Source organism: Phragmites australis, chromosome 11 (genome assembly GCF_958298935.1).
Source record: "Phragmites australis chromosome 11, lpPhrAust1.1, whole genome shotgun sequence".
NCBI lineage: Eukaryota > Viridiplantae > Streptophyta > Magnoliopsida > Poales > Poaceae > Phragmites > Phragmites australis.
The window spans coordinates 957,983-968,572 of NC_084931.1; positions in this window are offsets into that span (position 1 = coordinate 957,983).

A 10,590-nucleotide genomic window follows, 5' to 3' on the forward strand; every position below is an offset into this window, starting at 1 on the left:
TCCATTAGTCATGTTGGTAATACCAAGATCAAAACCCTAGATCGTGATTTACATCTTAAGAACATTTTACATATGCCTAGAGCTGCAAAACATCTTCTATCAGTTCACCGTCTTGCCTTAGACAATAATGCCTTTCTTGAATTTCACCCGGACTATTTTCTTGTTAAGGATTAGGACACAAAGCGAACTCTTCTTCGCGGACCATGTGAAGGGGGTCTCTATCCTATCAAGGCCAATTCGACAGTCACACATCGGAGTGGTCTTTCTACCACCAAACCTACTAAGGAGAGGTGGCACAATCGCCTAGGTCATCCGTCGTTCAACATCGTTCAACAAATTCTTAGGTCCAATAGTTTACCTTTTGTTAGCACATCAAGCAGTGAGTTAGTTTGTGATGCCTGTCAACAGGCTAAGAGTCATCAGTTGCCATACTCAGTTTCCACTAGAGAGTCCTCCTTTCCTTTGAAACTTATTTTTTCTTATGTATGGGGTCTTGCTCCTCAATCTGCTAGCAACAATAAATACTATGTTAGCTTCATTGGTGATTTTAGCAAGTACACATGGATATATTTGCTTAAGAGTAAAGCTGATGTGCTACGTATTTTTCTCCAATTTCAAACACTTGTTGAACGTCTAGTTGGGCGAAAAATCCTTTGTGTTCAAACAAATTGGGGTGGCGAATATCAGAAATTACATCCTTTCTTTCAGAGTATTGGCATTGCTCATAGAGTTTCTTGTCCACATACACACCAGCAAAATGGCTCAGCTGAGATAAAACATCGTCATATTGTCGAGGTTGGGTTAGCCCTTCTCGCACATTCATCTATGCCCCTAAAATTCTGGGATGAAGCTTTTTTTCTGCCACTTTTCTTATTAATCGGCTACCCACTCGAACAATTAATTTTTTGACTCCTCTGGAAAAGCTGTTGGGAGAAAAACCTAACTATACTTTTCTTAGAGTTTTTGGCTGTGCTTGTTGGCCTCATCTTCGGCCGTATAATCAAAGAAAGCTTCAGTTTCGTTCTAAGCAGTGTGTGTTCTTAGGGTACAGTTCTCTCCATAAAGGTTATAAATATCTTGACATCTCTACTGGTCGTGTTTATATCTCTCATGATGTCGTTTTCGATGAAACTGTTTTCCCTTTTGCAGCTCTAGGTCCCACAGCCGGTCCTCAGCTTCGTTCTGAAGAATCACTGATTGATGGGAATGATCACCAACATGCTAATGTATTACCTAACTCTGTTGTTGAGCCTGTTATCCAGTTGGAGCTCTAAAATCAGGGAGACAGACGTCAGGAAGGTGTGCTTGGCGGTTCTACGTCCAGCACGGGACCATGCAGTCCATGCAGAACACCGGTGTCGCATGCACTTCTACCAGCACCAGGGCTATCCACATCAACTTCGGCTTGTGTGCCTGCTACTCCAGAGCTTGATCAGTTTCATGGGCCAGCTATCTCAGATACAAGTGCCGACTCAGCTGTGGAGCCTGTGGAGTCTGCTTCGCATGTTCCTGTCGATGTTGTTGTTGCATCAGTGCACGACCCGACTGCTGCTGTGCATTCTCAGCGGCGTGTCACAATACTTCAGAATAAGATTGTGAAACCCAAGGTATATACTGACGGTACAGTTCGGACAGATAAACATCAGGGTTACACAAGTATACGCGATGAGCCAGATTCACTTGAAGCTGCCCTAGGTGATTCAAGCTGGAAGAAGGCAATGGATGAGGAGTATAAAGCGCTCATTCATAATCAAACTTGGTGGCTTGTTCCCCCACATCGTCGTCAGAATGTCATTGATTGTAAATGGGTTTACAAAATTAAGAAGAAAGTTGATGGCAGTATTGATAGATATAAGGCTAGATTGGTTGCAAAGGGGTTTAAACAAAGGTATGGAGTAGATTATGAGGATACTTTTAGTCCAGTTGTGAAACCAGCAACTATTCACCTTATTTTATCATTGGCAGTTTCAAAGGGGTGGAGCCTTCGGCAGTTAGATGTACAGAATGCGTTTTTGCACGGCGTTCTGGAAGAAGAGGTGTTTATGAGACAACCTCCTGGGTATGAAAATCAGAAGCTACCTCAGCATGTATGTCGACTTGATAAAGCTTTATATGGCTTAAAGCAAGCACCTTGTGCTTGGTACTCAAGGCTAAGTACTAAATTTCAGAAGATTGGTTTTGTGCCCTCTCGTGCTGATACGTCACTTTTCATCTTCAATCGTGGCAAGGTTGTGGTTTATATCCTTATCTATGTTGATGATATCATAGTGGCGAGTCTTCAGATCAAACTATTTCTGGCCTACTTGCTGAATTGCAATAAGACTTCGCACTTAAGGATCTTGGTGACTTGAGTTATTTTCTAGGCATTGAGGTGAAAAGACATGATTAAGGCATCAGTCTGTCACAAACTAAATACATTAATGATATTCTACAGAGGTCGGGGATGACTCATTGCAAGCCGGTTACAAGTCCTATGACAACTTCAGAAAAACTCTCAGCTACAAGAGGACAATTGCTTGATCCTGTTGAAGCAACTAAATATCGAAGCACTGTTGGAGCATTACAATACTTAACTTTGACACGTCCTGATATTGCCTTCTTAGTTAATAAGGTATGCCAGTTTTTGAGTGCTCCGACAGATGATCATTGGACAACAGTAAAAAGGATACTTTGGTATTTAAAGTATACCTTGATGGATGGTCTATTTATTCAGAAATCTTCGTCAACATTAGTCAGTGCTTTTTCTGATGCAGACTGAGCTGGGTGTCCTGATGATAGAAGATCAACAGGGGGATTTGTTGTTTTCTTTGAACCTAATGTCATATCATGGAGTGCCAGAAAACAATCAACAGTGTCTAGATCATGTACTGAGTCTGAATATAAGGCTCTTGCCAATGCTACAGCAGAGATTGTATGGGTTCAATCATTACTGAGAGAACTGAATGTTGATCAGCCCAGGATACCTTGTCTATGGTGTGACAATATTAGAGCCACATATCTTTTAGCTAATCCGGTGTTTCATGCATGAACAAAGCATATAGAAGTTGATTATCATTTTGTTCGAGAACGAGTGGCTCGAAAGATGCTTGACATCAGATTTATTCCATCACGAGATCAAGTTGCTGATGGCTTTACAAAAGCACTCACGGTGAAGCAATTACAATTCTTCAAGCACAATCTCAACCTCAAGATGTTGTGATTACGGGAGGGTGTTGAAATATAGATTGATATGTATCCTGTATAGATAGAAATCATTGATATGGTTGTTATAATCTAGAGTTTATCTTGAATACGATCTATTGTATTACCGGCCGTATTACCGTATATATAAACAAGCCAGAACTCGACGTCTGCGTGCGAGATCCTTTCCAAACTCCTCTCGTTATTTTTCATATCCGACACCAACGAGTGAGGCCTTCCCTTCGTACCAGGAGTTTCCTTTGTTCCTACCCAACGACGTGCTCGATGCATGTGTGTACATGCTTGCCGTATGTTTGGAGCTTTGTTGATGCCTATCCTTCTGTATTAAGTAAAGTGCAGCATAAGCAAACAACGCAGCTGCATGGGAATTACCAGCCGTGGAAATCTTGATTATTTATTTGTACGTTGTTTATGTATGTAAATAAGCACCACGGCCAATTAATACGTGCAATGCAATTATTTTTTGAACAAATTAGTTGCAATTCAGTTCAGACAACTTTTTTTTTTTGATGTCAGTGCTCTCTTACGCGCAAGAGCAATATCTTGCGTAACATACAACTTCCCTCTTGTTCCTTATTAACTCCTCTTCCTCTCGGCAACACCTCCAATGATAAACATGATATATGTTAATATATGCATACGAGTCGAATTAATTACATTGTTAATGTCTTCGGTGTCCATATCATCTAAATAAAATTTAGAATGTTATATGAAGAGGAGCAATTTGCTGTTGTTTAAATAACCGTTGTGCAGAATATATTAATAACCCGGTGCTAGCTAATAAGTATTGCTTTGGTGATTAATTCCCAACCAGGCGTGGTCTAGAAATGAGTAGAATATTCATCCCTCGCACTCGCTGCTTCTTGGAAAGCTCCGAGGCACTAAGCAAGCATCCCTCTGATCCAAGAAGGCTTTCTAAATTAAAATACTCCATAATTGGGGTTGTTTGGTTGTTTAGGACTTGACATCCAAATGGAGGACAAGACATGCTTTGTTTAGCTTAGTTATTTAATATTAATACTACTCTCTCCAATCATAAATACATTTATAAGATATATTTTTGTTTAGCTTCGATTAATATTTTTTATTAGAATATATTTATAAAATTTATTAAATTTATGATATTATGAAAACATTTTTTTAAGATAAATCTACGTGTATAATTTTCAGATTTTTAAACTAAATATTTGAAAGTTATTGTTAGTTCAAATTTTTAAAATTTTATCTAAATCTTTTTACAAAACAACATGTATTTATGACCGGAGGGAGTATCATTTTGCCCTTTATACCTCCAGCATTGTGGGAGTGTTGGAGAAATGGGCGATATTAGTACTCCTAATCTAGCTGTTTTTAAGTTTTAGTCGTGCTTTGGAAGCACTACTAAAACTGCACAAGCAAGGGTGGAAGAAAAGGAGAGACAAGCATGCCAAACATATGCTGTTCGCAAGTTTGCTTTGTTTTTAAGATGAAATTAACAGCATGCATGCAAATATGGAATGTGTCAAGTAGTCAGTCAACCAGGCAAAAGGTTAAAGCTAGACCATCTTAAATATTCAAAGCCGGCAATTGGAGCCTAGTTCTGGATAGCTGGATGTCACCTGTCAGTGGCAAAGTACAAACAAAACTAGATTATTGTTGAACAATATAATCCATCATATCTTGTGTAAGAAGCTTTCACTGGAAATTTTGCGGAAATTCACAAGTCAATGTCAACCATGCTTTTAAATTTGTGCCTAAAAGCAGGCACTTGGAAGGATAGGTTTAGCTAAACTCTGGTGATGTTTTTTTTGGAGGATAAACTATGGTGATGTTAACAGGGTGGATTTTAGGAAGTAGACGCATAGGTACACACAGTTCAACACACAGGGTGTTCGTTCAGTTGCTTGTGAAAGAGAAAAAGAATCATGTTGTGGTATGAGAGTGATTCATGGGTTATAATTTCCAACCAATTACAGCACCTAATTTGGCCAAAGTTTAACCAAAAAGGAAGCATTTGCCCTTTTTTCGTACGGGCGTTGAAACATGAGCCGAAGGTCTGGTTTTCTATTTTCTTAATTAATTTCCTGGTTAAGTTAATGAGGGCACGAGAAAGCGATCTGACAGCCATGAGGAGGCTTGTGGTTTACTCCGAGAGTGGTCGAGCTTCTCCGTCGCCTTAATCTCAGCCGTCCATCCAATACAACATACTATATCTATTTTTAAATAGATATCGTTTAAAGATACGGACAGTTAAACTTTAGAAACTTTAACCATTAATATACTCAAAAGTATTAAATTTTATCGTATGAAAACGTTGATAGTAGATACATCGTGAAAAACATTTTCAAATGGTTATACTTTCAGTAACTTTCTATAACAAATGCTCGAAAAAAGGCAACGATCAAACGTACATATTAGAAATAGTATCTATATCTTAAATAATAAAAAAGAATAAAAATAATATATAGTATCATCTTCATAATTCTGCATAAAGGAGAAGGATAAAAGTGAAATAATTCCTCTTATTTCTTTTCTCTCGAAGGCTAGCGTCATGAGCTGATGAGCACAGTATGTTCAATTATGATAGGAGAAGTTAGGCTATTTTCAGCATCTTCAGCAGATATTTTAAAATTTTGTTACTTATAATACTATTATAATATCACTAATATTATTACAGTGCTCTCTATTTTTTTATCTCTAGCAACTACTCTATTTACTATCTTCTATTACTCTTCTCCTTCTTCAGACTAGTAGTCATTCTCTATAAATAGTGTTGCGAAATCTCTATTCAATTCACAAATTTACCATCCCTCGTCCACGTCTAACTCCCTATCGCATCCCTGTAGAAGCCGATGCCGTATCTGCTGAACTCCAGTTGCCGGCCGAAATCAATCGGCAAATCACTGTAGCACAGAAAAAGGACGCTGCTGGAGATGGCTTTAGCAAAGGTGAAGTAACATGATCGATCTCAATTATGTATTCTAAAGTAAAAATAAAAGGTAATCATGGTAAAGCAGCCAACAAGAGCTAAAGTCGACGGATCGATCTGGGTGATGCATGGTGAGTACAATATATATATTCTACTCTAGGAACAGAGACAGACAGCTAGATCTGCAGGACCGATTGGCAAATGGATTTACTAGCGATGTGATCGGCAGAGAAGAGAAATTCTGTGGTTGGATGCTGTCTCCCTGTTGTTGTTGGCTCCTTCTTGTGACCTTCCGACGGATGGCCACATCATGGAGTACTAGTGGCTTGCACGTACCATTGAGAGCTTTTGATATGTGTTCAGAGTTTATCTTTAAGTTAAGATTGTGTTTGGTACTGTCTCAAAAGGAATGTGAGATTGTTATGGTGCAGATGTTTTAACACCTAGGAGGAATAAGGGGCTTAGAATGGTTATATCAGTGGGATGTTGACGTATATTAGTCTATATATAACTCGTACATAAAGAATAATATAGAGTCTGTGTAGTGTAGTAAAATGAATTATGTTGAAGCATCACAGAAGCAAACTAGATGGTAGAAGCATCTCAGATGATGTCGATAGAATGTTAAAGGAGTGATGTAAGTATTATAAACTTTTTTTCTTCAATGAGAAGAATTTTGGAGCACCACTCAGGCGCTAGGATATAGGATATACAACAAGCGATTAGTTAAAAGAGTAGAGCGGAAAGAGTTGATATGTGTTATGGAACCTCCATTTGTCATATTTCTTTCTTAAGCTAGGAGAAAAGCATAGGAGTTGAAGTACTGGATGAGATAGATGAATATATATATAAAAAAGGGGGAAATAGGTTAAGATGTTGTAAAACATAAACTACACTTCATAAGAACAATGTAGGATGCACTTAATCAAGGCAACAAAATGCATATGGTAGTTACTAAGAGGACTTTGATGTCTGTACACATAGATATCAATTTGTGCATTTGTATTGACTTCCACCATGCAACATGATAAGAAATGAGGCATCACATCTAATACCAGTGTGATATCCGAGCATGCGAAAGTGAGTATTGTGACATGATCTGATGGAGCAAATTGTTATATGCAAGCACCATGAAAAGCAAAAACCTGAGAATTGTTGTTCAAAATATATTGGTAGACTATTAAAGTGAATTATGCTTCTCTGTCCAACAGTTAAACCAAAGTGATGTATTCAATAATGCATTATATTAGAATGAAGAGGTAAAAAAAACAATAATGAAAAAGGTAATGATGTTGTAAAACAGGAAGTACACTTCACAACAACAATGTAGGATGTACTTAATCAAGGGAACCGAATGCATGTGACAGTTATTAAGAGGAATCTATCATATGTACACATATACATAATTTTGTGCATCTGTATTGACTTCTACACTGCAACATCATAAGAAATAAGGTATCATATTTAACATCAGTGTGATGTCTGAGCATGCGAAAATGCGCATTGTGTCATGGTCTGATAGAGCAAATAACCATGAATATGTGTACAGGTGATAGATGGTACTTTTAGCAGGCGTGTGTGGCAATGCAGGTCAGCTATGTTCAATGCCTTAGATAGCATTGATGGTTTTTCATTTTATACATTACTATGTCATAGGAGGATCAGTGGCAATATCATCTCCTGTGGATGGTAGGCTAAGAGTCCGGCTAACCTAGGTCCAAAGTAAGCCCAAAGGGGAGGGGGGGGGAGAGAAAAGGAAAAAACAAGGAAGAGCAGGCTCCTTCTTGTGGTAAAAAGCAAGCAGCGCTTCAAAACTGAGATTTGTTCATTATTTTTCTTGGCTACAGGTAAAAGAAGAAGGAATGGTTAGAATTTTGGAGGTACAATTGCAAAGATTATGTAGAGAAGCGGTATGTGAGTGGAAGTGATCTTCATTGATTGCTTTTTTACATATGAGTAGTTTTGGATTTAGGCACCTTTGTGGCCCCAAATGTGATCTGCTGGGAAGTAGTCATGTGTGTATGCAAAATGATATAGCAATGCTGGTATGAAGGCTAGTTGTAAAAGACAACATGCAAATTCTGGGATAGGAGTTTCATTTTGTACCTTTGGCCTGTCAGGTGAAGCAATGGGTTGGATGCTCATATGGGAGTCTCATTCTTGCTCTTTTTTGGTATCATTGTCCTTCTAGATAAGCAGGAAAAGATGTGAGTAAAAGTGGGTTAATATGATCTATTATGATGGAGTAAATGCACGGAGGATTGGATATTGAAGAAAAGAAAGTATGCTTGCCTTTTCAGAATCTGTTGTATCTTCAAATAGAGCAATAGAATGGTTAGATGGATCAGCAGCATCCATATATGTTATATAAATAAACACTTAATATATTATGTAATAGAATGATAAGGATATTGATTTCATGTGCACTGCTTGTGGATACTTACAGAAGCTCAATTTTCTTGAACCGCAATTCATCATGTTCCAGTGAAGGGGGAGGGGTTTGCAATATAATTTCAACATGCAATTAGTAAATCATAGTAAAGAAGCGTTGTATGTTTTATGTATCATTAAATGGTCCATAATAAAGAGTGCGGTGTTAGATTATCTGTTGGTATGTTTTCTGCAGTTGCTTTTTCAATTCTTGATTGTGAAGAAGATGCGGTGCTCCTGAACCCAGATGGGAGGGTAGCATCGGGTAGAGCGGCATAGGGATTGGTAGGATAGTTGTCTGGCTAAAAGGCTGGCTGGGACATCTGGGAGGTTGTTGGATCCTTGTGATGGTTGCCTCTTATATGTAGAAGTGTATGTTCTCTTCCATAAGCAGCGATGATGGAGGTGACCTGATATGTTTTCTGGGGATTATAGTAGCTCTGATTTGTTAGGGTAATTGCAAAGGTGAATTTCAAGGATAATATAGTTGCAACGTTAGGTGGTGTGTCATTTGCGAATATTGTTGCTCTTAGGACCTGCTGGATAGGTTTACTGACAAGACGGCGAGCAACTTCGCCAAAAGCTATTATTTCAGCTTCGATAGTTCCATCATTCCGAATGAAGGATAGTTTATACCTATAGAAGTGGAATTGCACAGGTTAGTGATCAATGTAGATTTAGTTATATGAAAAAAAAAGAAAGTGGTCCTTACTTGAAGCGGTAGCTAGTGCGGGAGCACGTGTTGCATCTATAACCATCGCCATTTTGGTATGTAGGTTCTACTGCATCTGTTACATGATGGGAACCACCATGGCGTGTTTAAGACTAGGCATGTGATAGTAACAGTACAGCGGCACCTAGCTTCCTATGATTAGAAATTAATGAGTGATTGTTAGAAGATGCAGGTAGTGGTGGAAAGAAAACTAATTGTAACAGTATAGGGGGTAGCACTATCATGGGAAGAATAGTTGTTTCAATAGGCAACAACAATGACTACATGCATCATGCATATTGGGAAGTCATATGGATCTATTGTTTCTAAATCATGCAAGTGCTTATCTTCGAGTTGTAGTGGTTCTTGCAGTGGTACTGTTTGATGTGTAGGAGCGGTGGTGCGTTTGATCATCAGCTGCTGGTTGTGAATGTTTGTATATGAATGTTTGTGAGTAAATATGTGGTAATGGTCTAAGGGAAAGTGGTATGGAGAGTCACATAGGAATATTATGTACTTGTATGTAGCAGGTAGATGATTGTATATGTGTTATAAAGCTCTTTAGCTTATGGAATTGTGGGATTGAAGTAACAGCGACATGTAGTATTTCCACTCAGGTATTCTTCACTTGTTTAAGTCAGAGAATTAAAAGTGATATTATGTGATTGTGAAGTAGTGATACTTGATAGGAGTAGTATTATATTTACCTGCGAAACTTTTCATGAGGTTGCCAACAACAAGGACAACAATTGGTTTACCTTCTTCCCATTATAAATTTCATCGATGCTAAATTCAGCGACCCGTTGTCCCCATAGGGTCTTAATATAGCCTTGTTAGTTGTATTTGTGATGAAGCGCTGTGCATTTGGCTACATAATTTCAGAAACATGGTTCGGTTACCTGAGATCCTTGAGGATTACATTTCTGTTTAGAGTGACAGCTGGTTGATTTGGAAGTTCCAACCCGCTAGGAAGTTTCCTTACACTATGGTGAGACGTCCCCTACCGATTCTCCGTCATTCCCGAGCTCTAATCGATCCTCATGTCATTTAGGCCCAAACTCAACCCTATCTTAGACCCCATTCATGGAGTTTTTCAAGTTTGGCTCGGTGAAGGTTGTCCAAACCACCCTAGAAGCACTCCAATAGTCTCCTAGAGCGTTTTGGTACCCTTAGTGGTAGAAAACCTCATCGCAACCTTCACCGATGACCTCGTATAGGTGCTATCGCTATGGACTCATGGTCTGACCACCGCTCATGCCAATTTGACCATCAGTTTGGAGATCAAAACCTCAGTCAAACCCATAGTCAAGAGTCAGACCGTCACTAGGGCCGGTCTAAC